Raw genomic sequence first — 23,667 nt, 5'->3', positions numbered from 1 at the left:
TTTCCCTAGACAAGGTGAAATCAAGGGACAAGTCGAAGGTGAACAGCATCAGCATATGGCTGAAGGAGCAAGTGGAAAAATGCAAAAGGGCAGATCTCACTGGAAGGATTCCTCACCTTTCACAGCAGAGCCTGCGGGCTCAACCGCTTACCCCTGCTATCCACCCAATGGCAGTGTTCAGGAAGACAACAGCTCCGTGCTAACCAAAAGGCCTCATAGAATATCTAAAGGTGCCTCCAGTCCAGTGGCTAGGTCTCGTCCCTCCAGCTACAGGAATTTGAGCAATACATTTCCACTCTTTGAGCACTGACTTAAATCTCCACAAGGCCAGACTCTATCATGAACAGGTTGAGACTCCATTTGCTCTATTTTTGCATAATCCTTGTCGTGTGCCTTTAAAGCAGATGGCTTTGGTCCTTATCTTTCCAGGAACCTGTGCGAGTCAAGTCTGTCAGACAATTACTTTGATAAAGCACCTGACGTGTAGACCATGATCTCGATAAGAGACATCAGTCTGGTATTGTCAGACCTTGAAACAGAGATAACAAGGCACTGTTTCCAAACAGTAGTCCAAATTAAATGTTTCTTTTACCTTACCTGTTTATAAGAATGTATCCAAGACCAGCATCTTGATGCACAATTGGGTATGTCAGACAATCCTACGGTTGTCGGAAATTTCAGTCTCCGATAACCTATAGTATAAAAGGCTGTCCAATCCAACCATTAAGTTCTTTGCCCCAGATTATCGCGCAAGAAACTTCCAGGAGATCTTCAAACTGCTATGATGCTGCCGCATCTCATTCTGCTCTGAAAGTTGATACCGAGCCAAGTACGGGAGGAGAGCAGCTGCAGCTGGTGAGTGGTTTCCTCTTGAGGGAGCACTGGCTCCCGGCTGCTGACAACTGCAGTGGTTTTCTGTAAACAGGTATGCAGTGCGCTGATTCTCCCCAAGAAACTCTGGATGCAAGTTATGCTGCACCATGCTCTCCTTGTGTAGCTCTTAGAAATAGTATGACACTTTACCTATGGTAGAAGTGATAATTGTATTCTTGTTTGCAACATGCATTTGTGCTGTTTTAATATTCTGTGTAGCTAGTGTGGATGATCCTCCCTCAATCCCTCTGGTTCCATCATCGTGCCAACACCCCCCCCCCCTTTCCTGCAATGCCTAGAGCTTTGTCACCAGCTGGGCCGTCACATGAATTTTTGAAAATCAGCTCGGCAACCCACATCCATTATCTGGGAGCACTGGTAGACTCCGAGGTAGGAAAAGTGTTTCCTTCGGAGGAGAGACAGTTATCCGTCACACAGAAAGGCAGACACATTTTGGACAGCAAAAGCTGTCAGTTCATCAGATTGCCTCCCTGCTAGGGTTCATGGCGTCCTGCATTTTCCTGGTCCCCAATGCCAGGCTGAGAATGCGTCCTTTGCAGCAGGATCTGGAGGACAAATGGGATCCGCAAACAGCTCGCTGGGACGACAAGATAAATCTATCAAACGCAGCCAGAGCATCCATCCCATGGTGGATGAAGGAGAATCTGCAAGTAGGGATTCCTTTTCATCAGGCACCTCCCTCTGACGCTGATCACGGACGGCTCCCTCCAAGGCTGGGGAGCTCACATGGGGTCTCTCCAGACACAAGGACAATGGTCATCAAAAAAGCGGTCATATCACATAAACATGTTGGAGCCGAGAGCCATTCATCTAGTACTCAGGGCTTTCCTCCCTTCGATTCAGGCAAACTCCATTCTAGTACAGACGGACAATACCACCACCATGTACTACCTGAACAAACGGAGAGGAACTCGCTCACGGACTTTGTCACTGGAAGCTCAAGCGCTCTGGCATTGGCTCCTAGCAAGGAACCTATTGATCACAGCGGTACACCTGCTGGGGGAGCAGAACTCGCAAGCGGATGCTCTCAGTCGACACTTTGAGGACTGGCAAGACTGGGTACTCAACGACGAGGTCATCGAAGACATTTTCCAGGCGTGGGGTCGTCCCAGCATCGACCTCTTCGCGGACGACGAGAACACAAAATGCCGAGACTTCGCCTCAAGGTTCTATCGGCCAGGGTTGAAGGGGAATGCCCTTTTGATAGACTGGTCAGGGGCATTTGTGTACGCCTTTCCACCCCTTCCACTCATCCCTAAGGTGGTGACCAAACTCTCCCACACGAGGATGATCCTGATTGCTCCGGACTGGCCGAGGCAATGGTGGTACCCAGACCTTCTGCACCTGTCAGAATGCCCACACAGGAGACTGCCGTGCAGACCAGACCTGCTGTCCAAGATGAGCGGGAGGAGTCATCACCCCAACCTCCCCTCCCTCAATTTGGCAGCATGGCTCCTGAGTTCCTCCAGTATGATAATTTAGAACTGCCACAAGACTGCATGACCATCTTAAAAGAAGCTAGGCGACCGTCCACTAGACACTCATATGCTTGCAAGTGGAAGTGTTTTTATTTGTGGTGCGTGCAAAACAATTGTAGCCCCACCAAGCGGCAGGAGGAAGTCATTTTACGATACCTGCTTCACCTAGCTAGGGCAGGATTAAAGTTTCCTTCCATTAAGGTGCACCTACCGGCCGTTACTGCATATAGGAGTTCGCCTTCTCAGCCGTCCTTCTTTCAGTTGCAGGTTGTGAAGGACTTCTTACAAGGTCTTAAAAAGGTCTACCCTCCGGTTCAGCCTCCTCCACCGCGCTGGGAGCTGAACCTGGTGCTATCAAAGTTGATGGGTCCACCTTTTGAACCTATCCATAAAGCAACCTTGCAACACTTCATGTGGAAGGTAGCTTTCCTGGTAGCGATCACCTCAGCTTGCAGAGTGAGCGAAATACAAGCGCTCTGTTCAAAGGAACCGTACACTGTTTTCCATTCCAATAGGGGGGTGTTGAGGACTCATCCCTCCTTCCTTCCGAAGGTGGTGTCAGATTTCCATGTGAATCAGACCATTTCAGTTCTGACCTTTTCCTCCCAATACCTCCACTCCAGCTGAGAGAGCTTTGCACTCACTTGACCTAAAAAGAGTTTTAAAGTTCTATCTGGATAGGTCCAAGTCAATTAGAAAGTCTGATCAACTATTCGTTAACTATGGGTCGATCAGAGCAGGTTTTCCAGCCTCAAAATGATCCCTCTCCAGGTGGATAGTTTCATGCATCAAGTTAGCTTATCAATTAGCACAACAGCCCCTTGGGCCTGCTCCCAAGGCGCATTCCACGAGAGGAAAGGCGTCTACGACTGCTTTCCTTAATAACGTGCCCATCTCTGAGATCTGTAAGGTGGCAACTTGGAGGTCCGTCCATACATTTGCAAGGCACTATTGTCTACATTCAGACACCAGAGCAGACACCCAAGTAGGCGAGGCCTCCTTGAGGAATCTGTTCAACAGCTGATTACTGCTGTTGTTGTAAGTTGGGTCGTTCACTGTCATTTGCCTGCAGACGGAAGATGGGCTTGCTATTTTATCCAGTGCTTATGACTATTGATGAGGATCCCCTGGAAGAGAAGGATAAGTTACTTACCTGTAATCCTAGTTCTCTTCCAGGGGTATCCTCATCAAAGTCATAAGCAACCCACCCGCCTCCCCAGGCAAATGAGATTACTTTTTTGTTAAACGATATCTTTGTGCCCTGACCTTCAGGGTTACGTAAAGGACAACTGACCTAACTGTCACCCCTGAGGCATGATGGGAAGCTGGGGGTCATGGCTGCCTTAAAGGCATGGTGCCAGTTTTTGTGTGCAAAGGCTTTCATTTTCTATGCTATTGGTTTACAATGCAGCCTGTAGGCTAACAATGTCTGCTTTTTTGCAGTTTTTCATGAGGTTTACTCATTGAAAAAGAGTTCATGTGGTACTTGCCCTCCTGTGTTTTATACATACATTGTGTTTGCAAAAGCAGTTTTTTTTATTGTTTAGCCTCCTAGATAGGGGCTGCATCGGTATGAGAAAAAATGATATATGTGTGTGTGTGTGTGTGTGTGTGTGTGTGTGTATGTATGTATATGTGTGTGTATATGTATATGTGTGTGTATATATATATATATTCACTGAAAAAACCATAGGTTTCAGACATGTTATAGTTAGCGGAAATTTTACTGATAAAAAACCAATGAAATTCCCCCGTTATAGTTAGTGCAGGCAACTATAACTCACGCGACCGCAATCTTCTGCTGATGCTAATACTGTATTTAGACACTTATTTGCCCATGTCTTCTTCCATAAATTTTTAGCTATACATATATTAGAAATATTTTTTTTTCATAAAGACACATATGTCATCAGCAGAAGATTGCGGTCGCGTGAGTTATAGTTGCCTGCACTAACTATAACGGGGGAATTTCATTGGTTTTTTATCAGTAAAATTTCCGCTAACTATAACATGTCTGAAACCTATGGTTTTTCAGTGAATTTGCAAGGTTTTTTAAATGCTAATTCCTAACTATAACGTGTGTGAAACCTATGGTTTTTTCAGTGAATTTGTACGTTTTTTTAAATGCTAAGTTACTTTACGCCATTCGTGGCGTGCACGCCCACTTAACGCAGTTCGTTCCGTGCGCGCACGGAGCGCTTCGCGCACCGTGCGCGCACGGTGAGCACGCGGTGCGCTTCGCGCACCGCGCGCCCACTTTACGCAGTTAGTGCCATACACGCAAGGTGGGCACGCAGTGCGCTACGCGCACCGCGTGCCCACGTTACGCACCGTGCGCACATGGAGGACATATTATGCGCTTCCTTGTGATAGGTAATCTGTTAAATTTAATTTGTAAGTGATGACAATAATATGCCATGCACAGTGTTTTTTTTTTTTATAAAATTTTTTTGCGTAAGCGCACCGTACGCGTACGGTAAGCGTAATCGGCGAAATTTTCAAAAAATAAAAATTTACCGTTTTTGGCCTTTGAGGACTCAACTAACATGGCTATGTGCATGGGCGCTGTCTAAACAGCCCCTTTATATGTTTTTTGCCTTTATTTACAGCCCCCCCCTCAGAGTGCGAGAGAGAAAATGGCGGCCGCCGCTTCCTGGTTTCGACCGATTCGAATGTTTACTTAGATGTAACATCCAATCAGAATCGCGCTCGCGCACGCTACCGTACGTGTACGGTAAGCTTACGGTAAGCGTACCGTAAGCTGGCTCAGATATATATATTGATTTAAAGGCTATTTTCTCAGAATCTACTGAACAGATTTACACCAAACCTACAAAAGGCACTTCCTTGACCTGAGGACTACCTCTCTGCCAAATTTCTAGTAATTCTGTTCAGCCGTTCGGGCTGTAGCCCTGTCTAAAGGTCCTATGGAAAAATGCATGGGAAAAACGCGTTTTGGGTCCCCCCTTTTATCTCAGCCCCCGCTTGACGAATCCCCCCGACACTTTCAGGGTAGGAGCGGAGCGTAGCGCCCCATCTATTTTGAGAAATTTGCGAGGATTCGTCGACCGGCGCCAAAGTTATTCAAAATAGAATGTTGCGGATTTCCTATGGAAAAGGGGTCCTAACTATAACTACCTACTGGCGACCGCCAGTAGGTAATATATATATATATATATATATATATATATATATATATATATATATATATATATATATATATATATATATATATATATATATATATATGTATATGTTTTCCATATATATTTCTTATTTCCGGAGTACCCGCACATGGGCGGGAATATTCAGTGCTTATGACTTTGATGAGGATACCCCTGGAAGAGAACTAGGATTACAGGTAAGTAACTTATCCTTATAGATGCTGCCTCAGGACAGTTTAAGGTTACAAAGCTGCAGCACCACTTTCACACTTTTGGGCATGCCAGGAGGTGGAAATTCCTTTAACTTACCAAGGGTACCATAACCGTTTCATGGTAGGTCACCATCCGTTTGGGACCCTTGAGTTATGAAATGGCGATGTAACAAGTACTAGCTGGTTACACACCTTTTCCACGTCCTGAGGCATTATCACTCGATGTAGTAGGGTTTTGAATTGCCCAGTAGACTGGAGACTGTTGCAGTTTGTACTAAGTACCGTGAACTCTAGACCAGCTCTAGTGCCTGGACCAGTAGTTCAGGGACAAGTCCACAGACAATCAGTCCACATAAATGCTATCATGGGGAAGATGCTCCAATAGCATGATGAGATTGCCTTCTGATTGGCCCGAAAGAACAGCCAATTGGAAGTGGTTTGCCCGCACACTACACACCAAGACAAACCTAGGATTCTGACTGTCTTCCTCTTTGGATGGTGCCGCCTGAAGAGGAATGTACCATCTGGGGAAGCATATAGGCATGCATCTGTACTCGCACACGGCACACCTTTATTAGCAGTTCTCCCTGAGGTACTGAAACAAGTACAAACCCAGCCTGAAGCTGCACCAGCTCTGAACTAAGCATTGAAGTTAATGGGAAGCTTCTTGTCAGTTACCTCCATCATCCTGAGTAACATTAAGGGAGAAGCTGCAGTTGTGGCTTTACGTCAGAGGCTTGAAGCAGTGTTTGATGGTGAACAGGAACTACTGAAAATAATCACAGAAGATTAAACCTCTGTAGGTGGGGGTACCTTGGGTTCATGTGCAGTTAAGCCACATTTAAAACCTAAAAACCGTGAAGGTTCTGTTAGAGAAATCTGCAATGGAAGGTAGGAAGAAACAGAGGGAGAGAGAGCGAGAGAGAGAAAAGACATACTGGATCTCCCACCTTTCAGGAATCTATTGGTGGTGGTTATAATCTAAGGTACAACGATAAATTTAAAAAGACAGAAAAGTGTCAGTATTCTGATAGCCACGCTTCATGTTCTTTTCAGGACACTGACGCTCAATGAGTCAAGAGGGGGAGTCGATCCAAGTACAGAAGAATCTCATAGTAGGAAAGGTGAGATGGAACGAAAGACTGAAGTTTGCATAAAGAGGAAAGAGAAATCCTGTCTGAGACACCAGTTAAGAAAAATAAAGTAGCGTGACTTTATAAGAGACCTGCTGATACAACTTGGGATACTCCTGCAAAAAGACTTTTGGCAAGAGCACTTACTGATGGTGCAGCATAACTCGGGATAATGCATCAGATGCTTCAGAACTTTCTGGTGGCGAGTCCAACTGATAAATTCATACAAGCTGAGACTCCAGATAGGCATTTAAATCCTCCTTTATAATTTAGTGATACACGTTGAAGGGGATATACCTCACATTATTAAATTAGTCTTCTCATCGCATTTATCAGAAGAATAGAACCTCATACTAGCTGAACAAGACTGGCCTCCAGTCTTTATTAGGGAAGTGCCCCAACGGGAGGGAGTAATTAGGATATCTTTTTCAACCATAGTACCTGAAGATATTGGGGAAATTTACACTAGTGAATGGGCTGTTTAAACAGGCTCCGGCCTTATACCGAAACCAAGCGGGGTGGGATAAACGCACTATTCCACGTGTCATTCCCTTACACAGTCCACCTCAGGCGCAGGCTCAATACCCTTCAAAGTACGTTATAAAACCAATATTAGAACAGTTGCAGTGTTCGCGTACATTGGTGCCTTCTCCAAACCAGACGGATCATGTAGGATACTTTTTGACTGTAGGAATTTAAACTTGCCTACACCGTGCAAATTGCACATAACATGGGTTTAGTGACGAACCAGGTGCATAAAAAATACAAAACAATCTTGGACATCTCCAATGTTTTCTTTAGTCAAAATATAGTGCCTGAAAGAAAGTAACTAACCGCCTTTGGTTTCAACGGGGTGCAGTTCTCTTTTCAACGGTTGCCTTTGGGCTCTCATGGTTATAAGATTAACTTTATAAAATCAAAGATTGCCTACCTTCACCTTCCTTGGATATGAGTTATCCAGTGAGGGCAAGGGTCTGGCTTTGGACTTCCTTCAGAAGTCTTACCCTTCAGCCTCCTGATACACCGAGGGTGACAGCACTGCACAACATGCAGAAATTCATGCCCTGGTACTTGCATTACAGAAGGCTGATCTATCGGTTCCCACAAAAATAGCGTCTGATTCATCCTTCTGTGTACAAGGGCACAATGATGGCTTAAAACATTGGTGCCTCAGTGGATTCAAAAGAGAAAACTATTAAGAATAAACAGGTCTGTAGAAAGGTTGCTGTCATGGTAGCAACCGTAGCAATGTACAGTAACGCTACTGGTGGCATTATTTATGTAAACAAACTAAAGATTGTTAGACAATTCGATATTTGGCAACAGATCAAACCTTCTACTGTTAAAAGACCAACGCCAAATCCTCAAACAGCCTTCAATATCCCATTCAGGGTCATTCATTTGGACCATATCTAGCCAATAAATTCTGTTAACCAGTGTAAGTACATATCGGTAGCAATTGATTCATGGGTGTGGCCACGTAGAAATTCAAGTGCTCAAGCAGTTGTAATGGATTTGCAGTTTTTTGTTGCGATGGGAGCAGCACATGCATTTTTTTTAGATAATGGTTCTGCATTCGCCTCCAAGGCTTCAATGCCAGGTCTGCTCTGGGAGTTTGTCTGCAATTTAGTAATCCATTTCAAGCGGAGGCAAATGGATTAGTTGAGCGTGTTAACTGCATGATTAAGCAAGCTTTAACTGCTGGGGTACTAAATTCAAGTCTTAGTTGGTGCCATAATCTGTATGGCGAGCACTGAATAGTTTGCCTAGACAAGTATTGAGAGGTCACACCCCATATGGAGTTTTCTTTGGAGTGCCTATGCAGGTACCTGGCCTAGATAATCCTGGGAAGGTGGTGGGTGAAAACAGGTTTGACGCGGGAAAACATTTGAATGTTTTAGAGTATCCAAGAGGTCACAATCAGACTGTCTAATTTGAACCAGTCTGAAGTTGCCGCCAGCAAAGAGAAGGTTGTACCAACTGCTGACCGGGGAGTGCCCAAGTAGGGATTTGTCATAGGGCCACAAACGCCACAACACTCCATTAGCTTTCTATTAGTGTCCTTTTTAGTAGCTAGGGCATAGTCATTTAAATGAGAATCCTAAGGTTCTTGGCTTCTCTTACTGCTGTTATCGGTCTCTTTCTCCGTCGTCTTTCACAATCCATATTGTCCCAGCTTTCCGAGCGAAAATGGTGACCTTGGAGTAAAAAACAAGTGCTGGGTCTTTGAATGCATTTTCAAACTGGAAAACATCCGGTGCTACAATCTCCGTGAATGGTCCTTGCGTGTGACAGCCACCTCTCAATTGCCCTTTTAGTGCCCAGCCGGTCGTATCTCTAGTTCACTCCTTGTGCTCCCCTCCTCTCCAGGCCCTCACCATCCACCGAGCCACCCCTGTAAAGAATACCAGAGTCACTTGCCTGCTGCCACAACCACGCTCTAGGGCCGTGGCGTCTGGGTCCACAGTGCCTCTCCCCAGGTTTGCTGCGGTGTTGGAATCCTCCTACCACTCCTTCCTCTGTATTGTCCCTATGGCATATTCCATTGTCTTTGCTTTGCAATCCTTCCGACCTCCTCTCCAGGCTCCTTTGCTCATGCACCACCCCTCCTGCGCTCCTGTTATACTCACTCTGATCATGCTCCTCTCATACTCACTCTGATCATGCTCCTCTCTTCTTCAAATGCTGCATCAGACTCCTATTTCCTGCTATGTTGCTATGTCTTGGCCACTAGCACGCTGACCTTGCTATCCAGTGAATCTGTCTTATTTTGTCTGGCTGATTCCCTATGACCTATACTTGCCTCCAGGAATGGCTGTTTGGGCCATTCAGACAGCGCATGCTTGAACAGATAATCCACGTTGGTCTGTAACTTGCCAGCTATATGCTGTTTCTTAAAACAGAAAGGTTGAATGGCTAAAAACCACCTGAGAATCTGGGGATTGGTATCCTTATTTTGAGCCAACCAAACCAGAGGGGCAAAGTCCATAAACAACATGAAGGAACGTCCCAGTAAATAGTATTACAAGGCTTCCATGGCCCATTTAATAGCAAAGCATTCCTTTTCAGTGGTGGAATAATGTAACTCATTGGCCAAAAGCTTAAACTGATATAGACCAAAGGTATCTAGTCCCCCTTCTGATCAGGTTGAGACAACATGGCCCCAATACTTCTGCCAGAAGCAGCAATCCGCAGGATTAAAGGTTTTTTAAAATTTGGGACATTGTAAGATTGGATCCCGACAAAGTCTCCTTCAGTCGCTCAATACTACACACCTGTTCCGCAGTCCACTCGATAATATTGGAAGCCTGTCCTGAGCGGAGCAGATCAGGCAAGGGGCTAGCAAGGCTAGTAAAGTTCTGAATACATTTCTGATAATTGCCACCGCATCCCAGGAAAGGTGGAACATCCTGTTTAGTTTGAGGTAGAGAGATAAGTTTGATTCCCCTCAACCTTGTTCTCTTGCCGTGGAGGAGGTACAGAGGGCTGTGGGGGGGAAGAACAATAATATGATGAGGTATAACAAGGGGACCTGCTCAACCCTAGAATGTGTTGATTATAATTTTCTGTACATGGCAACTAATGTCCTCATGATATTGTCTCTATATGATGTGGTATCTCAAGCTTTTGTTAATAAAGTTTAAAAAAAAAAACCTTATTAACTTGAGGTCAGATGGTTCCAGATTGGCTCCTGAACCCCAGATACTGGATGGATTCAGTGGCCAGCCTACTCTTTCGAGGGTTGGCGGTTTAGCTAGCTGTGCGTAAAAACGTGATCAAGATGCTACATACAGATATCCTAAGAGGGGCTGAAAATTACAATGTTGTCTAAGAATGAGTCCGCATACTGCTGATAAGGGCGTAACAACTTTTCCATTAACCTTTACAATGTAGTAGGGGTACCATGTAACCCGAAAGGTAAGACTTTAAAATAGTAAACACCAGAGGGAGTCACAAATGCGGTTTTCTCCTTCGCTTCAGGGGTTAGCGAAATTTTCGAATTTCCTTTGGTCAAGTCCAATGTAGACATGATTTTTGCCACCTCCAAATTGTCTAGCAATTCGTCCACCTGTGGCATTGGATAGGTATAAAACTTTGAAATTCAACCTCCTAAAATCAGTACAGAATCTAATATTCCAGTCCGCTTTTGTAACTAGTATCAATGGAGAACACCAGGTGCTTTTGGAGGCTTCAATAATATCAGTCTTTAATATTTGCTCTACTTTATTTTTCTCCCACCTCCCTTTGTGCCTCTGGTATTTTATAGGGATGCAACCGGATTGCCTGTTTGTTGTCAGTGATTGTCATGGTGAACAAGGTCCGTCCTCCCTGGGCTCCCTGAGAATAAGGGGGAGTATTTCTGAAGGAGTCTCAACTTCTGTTCCTGCTCTGTGTGCAGTTGTGGGCCCATCTCCGCTAGGGGAGTCTCCTCTGGTCATCCTACTGGGTTGAACAATATCTCCAAAGGCTGGGAATCTGTGACAGAAAAAGACATGTCATCCAGGGGTGGAGATATGATTTCTTATGCTTCCCACCTCATTAATAGGTTCACATGATAGCTTTTGACCCTCCCTAGGTTTATGAGGAACAGCCACCCGAATATTCCAGAATTATATATGGACCCTGCCATTTGGCCAGGAATTTATTCTCTGTGGAGTGAAGTAGGATAAGAACCTGGTCGCTTGGACTGAACTCCCTCCCTTGGGATTTTTTTTGTATTCATATTGTTCTGGTTTTCTTGGGCTTTCTCTAAGTTTTCTTGAACTTGGTCCCACAGGGATGTGACTTTTTTTTTTTTATCAAGTTCATTGTAACTCCTTGCTCTCATCTGCCTCTGCTTCCCAATGTTTGGCCGCCATGTCCAAAATTCTACTAGGTGGTCTCCCAAACAAAAACTGAAAAGCCAGCCAAACTTTTTTCATGGCATGAATGTACGTTTTTTCTCTCTCATCCCAATCTCTGCCAGTCTCCTCAATCAGTTTCCTTAATATGGTCTTGATAGTATGTGTATCACGTTCCCCCAGTCCATCAGTTTGGGGGTGGTAGACCGATGTATCTGTTGTACCCCCAATATTTTATATACTTTAGCCATGAGTTTAGAAATGAATGGGGTCCCCTGGTCCGTCAGCAATTCTTAAGGAAACCCCACCCAGAAAAAGAAAATAATCATAGTTTAGTCCACCATTGTGGTCGTCCTGCTAGATAAGTGAATAGCCTTGGGGTATCTGGTAGCATTTTCTACCAGTACAAGAATGTACTGATGCCCTGGGATGATGGTATTTGGCGACCCACCAAGTCCATGCCCACTCTCTGAAATGGGACATTGATAACTATTAAGGGTTGCAGAGGTGCTTTGGTGACTCACAGGATGCACAGAATCTGCAGTGGTCACTATATACCCCCAGCCAATACAATTGTCCTAGCGGATATTCCTCACCTTTTCCTCTTCCTTAATGCCCTTTTTCCATCTGACAGTGGGCCAGATGGGGTACTTGTGTGTGGAAATGCCGAGGTACAATCAATTGACTGTTTTGTTTTTTCCTTCCATCTTTCCCTACCACTCTGTAGAATAACCCCTTCTTTACTAAAAATAGGAGCTTACTTAATCTTTCTCTGTGTAGCTTGCTTGCTTGCTTCCAGGCCAAGTTTAAATTGCTGTCATCCCTCTGTACTGGTCTGAAGCTATGGTGGTGTTCCCACCCCTGAACTGTGGATAAAGACACAACAATGAGGTTATTGTGCTAAATCTTATTAAACACATGCGTCTTTCTGTTTATCTTGCCTTGATTTTCTTGCTATGCCTTTACCTGTCTGAGGCTTGGAGAGGAGCTTACCTCAACCAATCTGCTTCCTGGCCTTTGCTACCTTTTACAAGTATGTACTTACGAGATTTGGGATGATCCGTTCCCAGGATCGTATCTTCCAGCAAGTTGGGACTGACCCTACTCTAATTTCCCTCTCTTTTCCATCTATTACTAAGTAGATGATTTCTGTGGAATTCATCTTCCTGTCTTCATGTACTCAAGCTGTTTACACCTTCCCATCTTTCCCTTGAATATGGGGTGCCCATTTCTGGTGCAAAAGAGAAAAATGACAGACTAATGCCTGGATTGGAATATCGTTAACTATCACGGTTTTCCGATATACCATGGATGGTCCCTCCATACATAGTAAAGTCCCTCTAGTGTCCCCACCTCCATAGGTTTGGGACTCTTCATTTAGGGCAGTTCCTTGCAATATGGCACCTCTCTGCGCAATTAAAACACTTGGGTTCTCTGAGTGAATCTTTCGTCCAACGGTTTTATCACAGGTTTAGTGTTGGAAAATATTCATGACCCGAGTTTTGGGAAGGGTTTTGCGTTGGGACTAAAAGCCCCAGCCACTTTACACAAACTAGATTTAAATTCTGTAGAGCAATGGTAGGCGCAGGTCAGAGCTGTAGACATGGTAATGGTTAAGTTTGGGTGCTGCCGAATCCATACTCAAGTACAGGTTGGTAGGGCCTCCAAAACTGCTATAGAAAAATCTTATTTACTACTTCTTCCATTGAGGAATTGGTAGGTTGTCATCAGTGATTTCCCCGAATCCTGTATCCAGTAGTACAGGCTCAGGGGGTTATCCCCATTGGTCCATTTCTCTTTTCTAAATTTCACCCAATAGCATTCTATATCATACACTACACGTTCCAATATGTGTTTTTAATCTCTGGTTAGGGTGTATTGCCAGAGGGATTGGCCACTTGGTAAATTGTCTGTAACTCACCTGAAAATTAAGAAGCTTCATATTGTCCCCAGCGTTCAGGGGCCAGGTGGCAGTAGTGGCTATCCTCTCAAAGTTTGTAAAAGAAAGACATTTGGATCCACCCCTACCTGGCACTGTGCTGCGAACATTGGGATGAACTTTGGCATTGGCTATTACATAAGTGAGGTGTAATATGGCTGTACACTGCACTAGTTGATTATTAGTGATTAAGTTCGCCTGATATTTTTATGCAATTTGCAATGTTTCCCTGTCTTTGTGGGTAGGTTGGAATCCTCCCACTACTCCTGCCTCTGTCTCATTCCTTTTGGCATCTCCTTTCGTCTTTGCCCTGCAATCCTTAGGAACTCCTCTCCCATCATCTCTGCTTGTGCTCCACTCCTCCTGCGCTCCAGTTGTCCTCCCTCGGATTGTGCTCCTTCCTTCTTTAAATGCCTCGTCAGACTCCCACTTACTGCTACATTGTTCTATCCCAGTTAGAACGCTGACCTCGCTTCCCAGCGGATCTGTCAACTACCCTCCTCACTTCAAAAGCAACTACTGGTTCCAAGAAGAGTAAGTTGGGGGGGGGGTATGGGTTTTCTCAGTGGCAACAAGCAAACTTTGGAACTCCCTACCCCTTGCTCTTAGAACTATCCCTCTTCTGCTCCCATTCTGAAAGCCCCTTAAAACCTGGCTGTTCAGTCGAACGGTGAGCTGGAGTTCTCTCGCTTTTTTTTCTCGATTCCGTGGTATGTATGGCCTTTCTCTTAGCGCCTTGATGCCTTTGGGTGAATGCTGTGCTATATAAATATCAAATCAAACTGTTTGTGAACAGATCCACGACAAGCAAGCTTTTGAACCATCCTGCAGACCACCTGTTAGTCCTTGGGGTAATAGACAAACAAACTGTAATCCTGTCTCCTTTGTCTGGTTCAAGGAGAAACTGACAGCTATATATTAACCACTTGAAGAAGCACTATGTGGAGTATTGTATACAGCAGACCATCACGGATACCAAGAAAAATTCAGAGTAGAACCTCTCCGCTTCTTCCTACTCCGAATGAACTACCCATAGAAGAGGGCCCTAACATCACTAGCTTGAGCACCCAGCTGGGAACATTTGAGCATACTGCATCTCCAACCTTATGCACCGCAACAGATTGCACAGATGATTTTGATGCTGCCAGTACTACATGGTTTATTACGAACCACCACCCGATTTAACAACGATTGAGATGATGCTTTTTAGAGAAGCAAATTTAGGAGAATGAATCTGAATTTTGCACAGATTACATCATTATGGTCCAAAGTCACCCTGCGCCATAGATTTCTTCTTGCTTGTCATTGGTTTCTTGACAGGTACTTGATACCACCTTGGGCCGATCTTTAGGTCTCTGCAGGAGTGTTTCTTTTCATCATATGGATAACAACGATGATCATTGTTCTACTGCTACTCAATGAACGTTTCGTCCCTGAAAGACCTGTTCCACAACCTGTGGTTTGGAAACTTCAAACACATTTTTTATCCCAAAGAGCTCGAAGAGATCTCTACTGTGCAAATGTCACAGCTTAACCTGTGCCTGAGGGCATAGCTTGGGGAAAGGGTACTCATCAAATCACGGGACCGATTGAGACATTACAATTACCATATGCTTTAAAATTTCAATGAATGACATTATTTCTTGTTCTCTTTCAGGTGACTGGGACACGGGGAATGGAAAACAGATGATATTTACAGGCATATGCTACTTTGAACAATGAAGATTCTTGATGGAATGCATTGACTTCTTAAGAAATGTATTGTTCATCGTTATGCACACTATTACATACATAGAACTAGTTGTCCTAGACAAGTATATAACTACACACAATGGGAGCACTGTGAGGTTCTGCCTCTTAAGTCATCAACATATTTTTATAGAAATTTAGCTTTTTCGGCAAGGTGTGTGGGAGGCTGGTCACATCCTTCAGCTGTTTATTTTTCTCAAATTCCACAGCTCCTCCAGAAAAATATAATCGCAATTAACAAACTGATTTATTCAAATGAATTTAGTCCGAATTTTGCTATGCAAGGATATGAGAATTGGAAAGAAAATATTGATGGGAAAAGCATTTGGAGGAACACCGTTTTGGCAAATTCAAGGCAAAGAAGCCTTATTTCAAGCATGCATTACACCTAAACAAATGATTTTTCTGAACAAAAGCATCCAGCAGACTAACTGTCTGGGATTTGGAACCATGAAAGACAGTAAACCTCTATACCAAAGGTTAATTTAACCTTTTTTTTATTTAACCGAGTTTTATATAGCGTGAACTTGACCCAGCGGTATTGAGTATCAGAGTGCTTTACACGTGCACCAGTTGCGTTACATGAGGACATATTCATTTTTGTTAGGCACGGGGAGATTAAGTGATTTGCCCAGAATCACAGGATGTTGTGAGTCCTTGCCGAGACTCGAACCCTGTTCCCCAGATTTGAGGTTTACCGCCGAAGCCCAATAATTGGCAATCCTAAATTAATATTTCAGATTCTGAAATAAATGATATGATCAAAAATAGAATGAATAATTATTTCCAGTTCCCTTCTGAAGGATCAGCCTTGTAGCCCTATGATTCGAACACCTGCATGTGTCGTTTTCTTTCCAACACCCCTAGGTCCAAATGATAATTGCCCTGAACTGCGTTATAGCACACACATAACTGTAGTGGTTATCGGATCTAGTGTGGGCAAACTGTGTCAATGATGACTAGAACATTAGTCTTTTTAATTAAAGAAAGCTGTTTTTTTTTGTTTATCTTCTGAGACCACGCCCGACCAGAAATAAACAATTCATTGAGACAGGAATAGATTCCATTTATAATAAATGGAACAAATACTCATAAAAAAGCTACAGAAAGATCAAGAAAACTTTAAAAACTGATTGCAGGTTATCAACGATGGCATGCACACGCTTTTTAAAAGAGTGTAATCATTAAACCACATCATGTCTTTAGCCTTGCATAGTCTCAAAGGAGACTTGGATCTATTACAACACGGCGAGGCTCAGTTAAGAGTTATAATTAGGGCTCCCGGTGTTATGGTATTTTTTTTTTTTTGCCTTTTCCGTCTGTATTTATCCATATTTATTTTTTGGTCATTTTTTCTGTATTTATCCGCATTTATTTTTGCCACAAGCAAAAGACGACGCTACAGTTAGTATTTTTCCACATCTATTTCAGTCCCCAAAACTGCAACTGTAGTGAAGATCGTTATCTATATATGTACAATGCTAAGTTAGCACAACCACGTTAGATGTTAGAAAGCCATCTTGCCGCTTTTGCACACAACACTGTAGTCGCATGTTATTAAATTGAGAAATGCTTACTCGACTTTGCTTCACATGAGAACTGTCTGTTGTTCACATCCAAAACAGTGAGCAGCGACTTTGGTCTGTACACAGTGTAAAGAAACAGTCTGGGTCGCTAGACTGTGCATGTTGTTGAGTTCAAGTTGATCGGCCCACTAGTTTAGCCATAACACGCAAGCAGCTGCAAATGCCTGAAAGTCGGGTGCTTTTAATATTGCAGTGTTACATGTTTTCATTACATTCGGAAGAAGAGCTTTCCCAGGAGCAGAGCATAGCTGATCCTGTGATGTGATCTCACTGAGCTGATCGTTACGGTATGGGGTTCCCCATTCAAGCCTAGAGACCTTTTATTAGTCTAATAATAATACTATTCGCTTGCTAGAGAAAGGAAGGTGGCTTAGAGCCACTGTAATTTTAGTATGATTACTCCTTTCATTTTCTATGGTATTGTAACTATGCTGATGGTTTTGATTTTAATCGTTTGTCTGCTTATGTTAGCCAAACTGCTGCATCTTAGGACACGAGGTTTATAAAATAAACTCTTTAAACTTTTACCGTGTCTCTGTTTATTCAGTTGTGGACTGGTATGAGAATAATTACGAAAAGGTATTTCTGATTCCCACCATTCCTGAGAAATACACTAAGTCGCTTGTTCTGGGTTGTCTATAAATTGGGACCGCCGAGCTAAACCTCTGATAACGAATGGGACACTGATGCTGGTCGGATAAGGGGTTCTGGGTTCTGAGGTGAGTTTTTGGTACACCACTGTTAGACCTGTCAGCCCTTTGGGTGGTCCCTCCTCATCATTATTTATTTTGTCCCACTTTTGCCTCAAACCCTGTTATAATTTTTCCTTTTTGGGAACCACCAGACTTTTTTTGTGTTGATGCAGGGTCAGGGAGCCATTTTCCCTACCCCTGGAACTTCTGTCTGAGGGCCTGAGACACAAAATGGTGGCCACCCATTGTCACCTGTGACATCACCAGAACCTCCTGGAACATTCTAGAACCCTGTGACAGTGGGAGGCAGTTTAGAATGTTGGGAGGCCATCTCAGAGTGGCAGTTGGCAACTGACTGGAGAAGAGAGAGGACAGAGTTAGAAGGAGGTCGGAGTAAGGCAGCAGAGGTGGAAACCAGTGCTTGGAGTGGGGTCCAGAAACCCACCCTTGATGCTAGTCTCTACTGACCAAGCCCAGCCTAGAGCCCTGTGTGGGATCAAAACTAGAAGAACCATCTTAAAGAACTGAATATCTGGAACAGGCCTTAAAGAAGAAGAACAGCAAGCTCCTGACCTGTTCAGCAGTGTCCTCCTGGAGTCCTGACGTCGAGAAGCCTGGAGACCTGGGGCCTGAGGTCGAGAAGCGGCGCTGACAGGAAGCAGACGTCGTACCCGGAGCCGCCAGAGGTCGAGTGAGGGCGCCGATGGAGGTCGTGGAGAGCCGCCAGAGGTAGAGTGAGGGCGCCGACGGAGGTCGTGGAGAGGCATCGGATGTCGAGTAAAGAGTCACCCGAGGTCGAGTGAGGGCGCCGACGGATGTCGTGGAGAGGTGCCGGAGGTCGAGTCGGGAGTCACCGGATGTCGAGGTGAGGCGTCGACGGGGGAGTGAAGTCCACCCACCGGAGTCGCCGGAAACGGAGGTGAAGCGCGCCGGAGGTCGGGAGTGGAGATCGCACTCCGGAGACACCCAGAAGCGGGGAGACCGAGTCCCTGCGACGCCGGAAGGCGACATCGAGACAAGGCCGTCCAGCGACATCGAGCCGAGACCGCCCAGCGACATCGAGCCGAGACCGCCCAGCGACATCGAGTCGAGACCGCCCAGCGACATCGAGTCGAGACCGCCCAGCGACATCGAGTCGAGACCGCCCAGCGACATCGAGTCGAGACCGCCCAGCGACATCGAGTCGAGACCGCCCAGCGACATCGATCCGGAGCCGCCTCACGGCGTCGACACGGTGCCGAGCGAAGCCGATCATCTTGAAAAGGACAGTAAGTGGTAGAGGGGGCATCTGAGGCCCCGTGGAGCCCTAAAAGACCATTCTAGGGGCTAAAGGGGTGTTAGAACCAGCCTGGGAGTGCCAGCGGTGAATTGAGACTGGTACAGTGACCTCCATAAAGGGTTGTGTGGTTTGGAGGGCCAGATCTTTAGGTTACTCTTGTTCTGCCTCAGCTTAGGCCCCAGCCTTGATCAATCTAGGTGGGACACCCCCATGCCAACCAAGTGTCCTTAAGTTGTGTATGGGCAAAGTAAGACCAAGTGACCTCATGAAAATGATTTGAACTGTAACTGTCATTGATTGTTTTACCTTATTTATTGAGGTGCTTTATTTATTGTCATCCACTAATTTATTCCTGCACTATATTTATTGTCTGACTGTATTTATTTGCCATCTGTATTTATTGCACATCTATTTATTCTTTGCGTAATGATGACCTGAACCTATTTATTGAAATTTCAATGTAGTATTATTTATTTGTCCTGCTCTTTTGAAGGAAAATCCTAGTGTATTGTATTTCTGTTATGAAACCTGCAACTAAGAGAAAATAAGATAAAGACATATATATTTTCAACTTGACTTGCATTATTTTTACGGTGTAGTGTCGTTTTTGGAACGGATGAACTCATGGTTATTGTGAGGGTGTGACGTACGCTTAACACGGTGCCTGACCCCAACCGCTCGAGCCAAGCTACCATTGTGCTGGGAACCTGGTGACTGCTAACCCGGTTGCCCGGTTTCCAACATAAAATTGGTGTTCAGTGGTGGGATTGAGCTGTGCTTGCGTCTACTCGACAATAACTGTGGGTAGTCCATAGGCCTACACCGGGAGTTTTCTCCAAGCGGACTTCCTAATTTTGAGTTTTGTTTTTTCCAAATTTACTTCTGGTGGTGGGAGGAGGTATTACAAAAGGTACCCCCCTGCATAGCTTCTGTAAGCAACTGTCTTCTATCCTGAGTGGGCAAAATGTAGTTTGTGTTGGAGGATCTGGAAACTTACACGGTGACCCAACTCAGAGAATTTTGTCAGAGAGAGGGGGTGTTTTGTCCCCAAGGTGCGAAGAAGGGTGAGCTCCAGACCAGCTTAAGGGCTTGGGGGGAGGCACGACGAGAAAGTAAGGTTGAGAAGGAGGATAGGGATGGAGAGCCTGACAGCGAGGGGGCTGGTTTGTACCAACCTGAGGTGGGGAACCTAGTAGAGGGGCCCAGAACACTTTCAAGGAAGGGCAGCAGTGTCTCTAGTGGCGGCTTATCAGAAGCAGTATTAATTGACCGGAGGGAGAAAAGACAGCTCACATGGGATTTGGCGAAGCTGGAGAAAGAAAGAGGAACGGAGGATGGCTCACGAGTTGAGGCTCAGGGAGATAGATCTCCAGATCCTACGGGTCGGGGCACACACTGTTCCTAATGGTGGCAGCGAAGAAAGAGAAATCACCAGGGAACCCAAACCCTATTTGCTGAAAGACATAGTAGCCAGCTATAGTGCGGGAGATGATATCGCCAAGTGGCTAGCGGCCTATGAGGTCTCGTTAAGAGCCCATGGGGTTCCAGAGAATCATTGGGGAGGGGGATTGTATAAATACATGCCTCCAGCTGGCAGGGATACATTATTGGCCCTAGAGCAGGATGAGCAGACCCACTACCCCACCATGAAAGTGGCGCTCGTGAGGAAGTTTGGACTAACACCCGAGAAGTATAGACAGAAGTTCCGGGGTAGCCACAAACTGGGCACACAGAATTGGGTGGATTTCCTGGACTATGCAAAGAAGGCATTAGAGGGTTGGATACAAGGCAGTGAGGTGAGGGACTATGAGGGGTTGTTTGATTTGATGTTGAAGGAACACCTGCTCGAAAAATGATTCCCTGAACTGCGTCAACACCTGGCGGATAGCAAGCTGACCAATCCCCGGAAGCTTGCTGAGGAGGCGGACATTTGGGCTAGTACCCGGGTGTCCACAAGGGGGACTGGAGGGGACTCTCAAAATACCGGACAGGGCGCCCCCCAGAAGAAAGAGGGAGGGGAAAAGAAAACGGAGTTCTCTAAAGGCCCACAAAATAGTTTCCAAGGGAAAGGAACGGGATTCACCCCTAGGGCTAATCCACCCAGAAACCCTAATCCTGGCCAGAGTCAGCAGCTAAGGGTTGTCCATTGCTTCGAGTGCGGTGGTGTCGGACACTATAAGGGAGATGTGAAGTGCCCGAAAAGACCACCTCCTCCCATCGGAGGAAAGGCCCCCGGAGTAGCTAGTGTAGTGCTCGGGGAGGAGATGCCTTTAGGTAAGGGAAGGGAGTGGGCGGGTGTCACTTTAGTGTCCCTGGGAGAACGGGAGATGGTTCCTAAGATCCAGGTGCCCGCAAATACCACAAAGTATGGGCAGTGGGTCACCATCAACGGCCAAAGAGGGGAGGCTCTGAGAGACACAGGAGCTAGTATGACTATGGTACGTAGCCAACTGGTGTCTCCAGAGCAGGTGATTCCCCATGTACTCCACCCTGCCGCGATGGCTGACGGCAGAATGGACCACTATCCGGTGGCCGAGGTTCCATTTGAATGGGAAGGGGTTGCAGGGTCGCTTCGAGTTGCCGTAAGCCCTGCGGTGCCAGTCGATTGTCTGCTGGGGAATGACATGGAGCATAATGCTTGGAAGGAGGTGGAATACCGGACTCATGCTGGGTACACCTGACTGGGCCTGTGTCAGCACAAGGTCTGCGACTACCCGGAGGGGGAGTTCGTTTAGGCGGGAGCCTGGAACAAAGGCACCGCCGGCTGCCAATCAAGGGAAGAACCGAAGGCAGGAGGAGCCTGCCTCGGCATCCGCGCCCCGTGTGACGGATAGGCCACCGGAGGTGGTGGACCAGGAGTCCGCGGGGGGGGGGGGATGTTACCGAACTGGAGAACCTACCCATCCCGGCCGAGTGGCACGTGGAGGGAGGGCCGACCAGGGAGGAATTCTGCAAGGGCCAGAGGGAGTGTCCTACCCTTGAGGGACTGAGGCGACAGGCCGAAGCCCAGGCAGCAGGGAACGTTGAGGGGAACTACAATATTTACTGGGAGGATGGCCTCCTCTACAGTGAACCCAAGGCACCCATGCACGGATCGTCATGGGCCTTGGTTGTCCCTCAACGTTACCGAGCCTTCCTTCTGGAATTGGCTCATGAGATCCCCTTGGCAGGACACCTGGGGCAAGATAAGACCTTTGCCCGGCTTGTCCCACACTTTTATTGGCCTCAAATGAAAGTGTCGTCCGACACCTACTGCCGGACGTGTGTGTCTTGTCAAGCCAGTGGGAAAACAGGGGTGAAGCTGAAAGCTCCCCTGGAACCACTTCCTGTCGTTAGCACCCCCTTTGAAAGGGTGGGCATCGACATTGTGGGTCCATTAGATCCGCCTACTACAGCTGGTCACAGGTTTATCCTGGTTCTGGTTGATCATGCCACACGGTACCCAGAGGCCATACCTCTGAGGACCATTACTGCACCTGTTGTGGCTAGGGCCCTGATGGGAATCTTTACCCGAGTGGGTTTTCCCAAGGAAGTTGTGTCCGACAGGGGGACCAACTTCATGTCAGCATACATGCGGGCGATGTGGAAGGAGTGTGGAGTGACCTACCGGTTCACCACTCCTTACCACCCCCAGACCAATGGACTGGTGGAGAGGTTCAATAAAACCTTGAAAGGCATGATCAGAAGTCTGCCTGAAAGCCTGCGGAGGAAATGGGACGTCCTCCTACCCTGTCTATTGTTTTCTTACAGGGAAGTGCCACAGAAGGGAGTGGGCTTCAGCCCCTTCGAGCTTTTGTATGGGCACCCTGTGCGTGGACCTCTCAGCCTGGTGAGAGACGGATGGGAAAGAACTCCCAGAAAGCTTCCCCAGGACGTGGTGAACTACATGCTGGCCTTCCGGAGCCAAATGGCTAAGTTGTGGAAGCAAGCTTCTGACAACGTGGAAGCCAGCCAAGCAGTGATGAAGGCTTGGTATGACCACAATGCTCACCCGGTGGAGTTGGAGCCTGGCCAGAAGGTGTGGGTGATCGAACCAGGAGAGCTTAGCGCCCTCCAGGATCGCTGGTCAGGACCCTTTGAGGTGTTGGAGAAGAAGGGTAAGGCTACCTACTTGGTGGATCTGAAGACCCCTCGCCAGCCCCTACGGGTGCTGCATGCCAACCGCCTCAAACCCCACCATGAGCGGCCCGAAGTCATATTGCTGATGATGACTGACGGAGCAGAGGACGTGGAAAGCGAGCCTCTCCCCGACTTATTTGCGTCTCAAGGGAAGGATGGGTTGGAGGAGGGAGTGATTCTCTCCCCGTCCCTAACTCCTGAACAGCAGGAGGACTGCCGCCAGGTCCTGGGGCACTACTCTTCGTTGTTCTCCCTTGTTCCGGGTAGGACTCACCTGTGCGTCCATGATGTGGACACAGGAGACAGCCCACCTGTGAAGTCAAAGATCTACCGGATGACAGACAAGGTGAAGGCCAGCATTCACAGTGAAGTCACTAAGATGCTGGAGCTAGGAGTGATTGAACCTTCCAGCAGCCCCTGGTCCAGTCCGGTGGTACTAGTACCAAAAGCTGCACCACCGGGGGCCCAACCGGAACTGAGGTTCTGTGTGGACTACCGGGGACTGAACTCAGTAACCAAGACTGATGCTCATCCGATTCCGAGGGCGGATGAACTGATTGACCGGCTGGGAGCTGCCCAAT

This window comes from Triturus cristatus, chromosome 6, assembly GCF_964204655.1.
Source record: "Triturus cristatus chromosome 6, aTriCri1.1, whole genome shotgun sequence".
NCBI classification, from domain to species: Eukaryota; Metazoa; Chordata; class Amphibia; order Caudata; family Salamandridae; genus Triturus; species Triturus cristatus.
Note: the sequence above shows the minus strand (reverse complement) of the source record.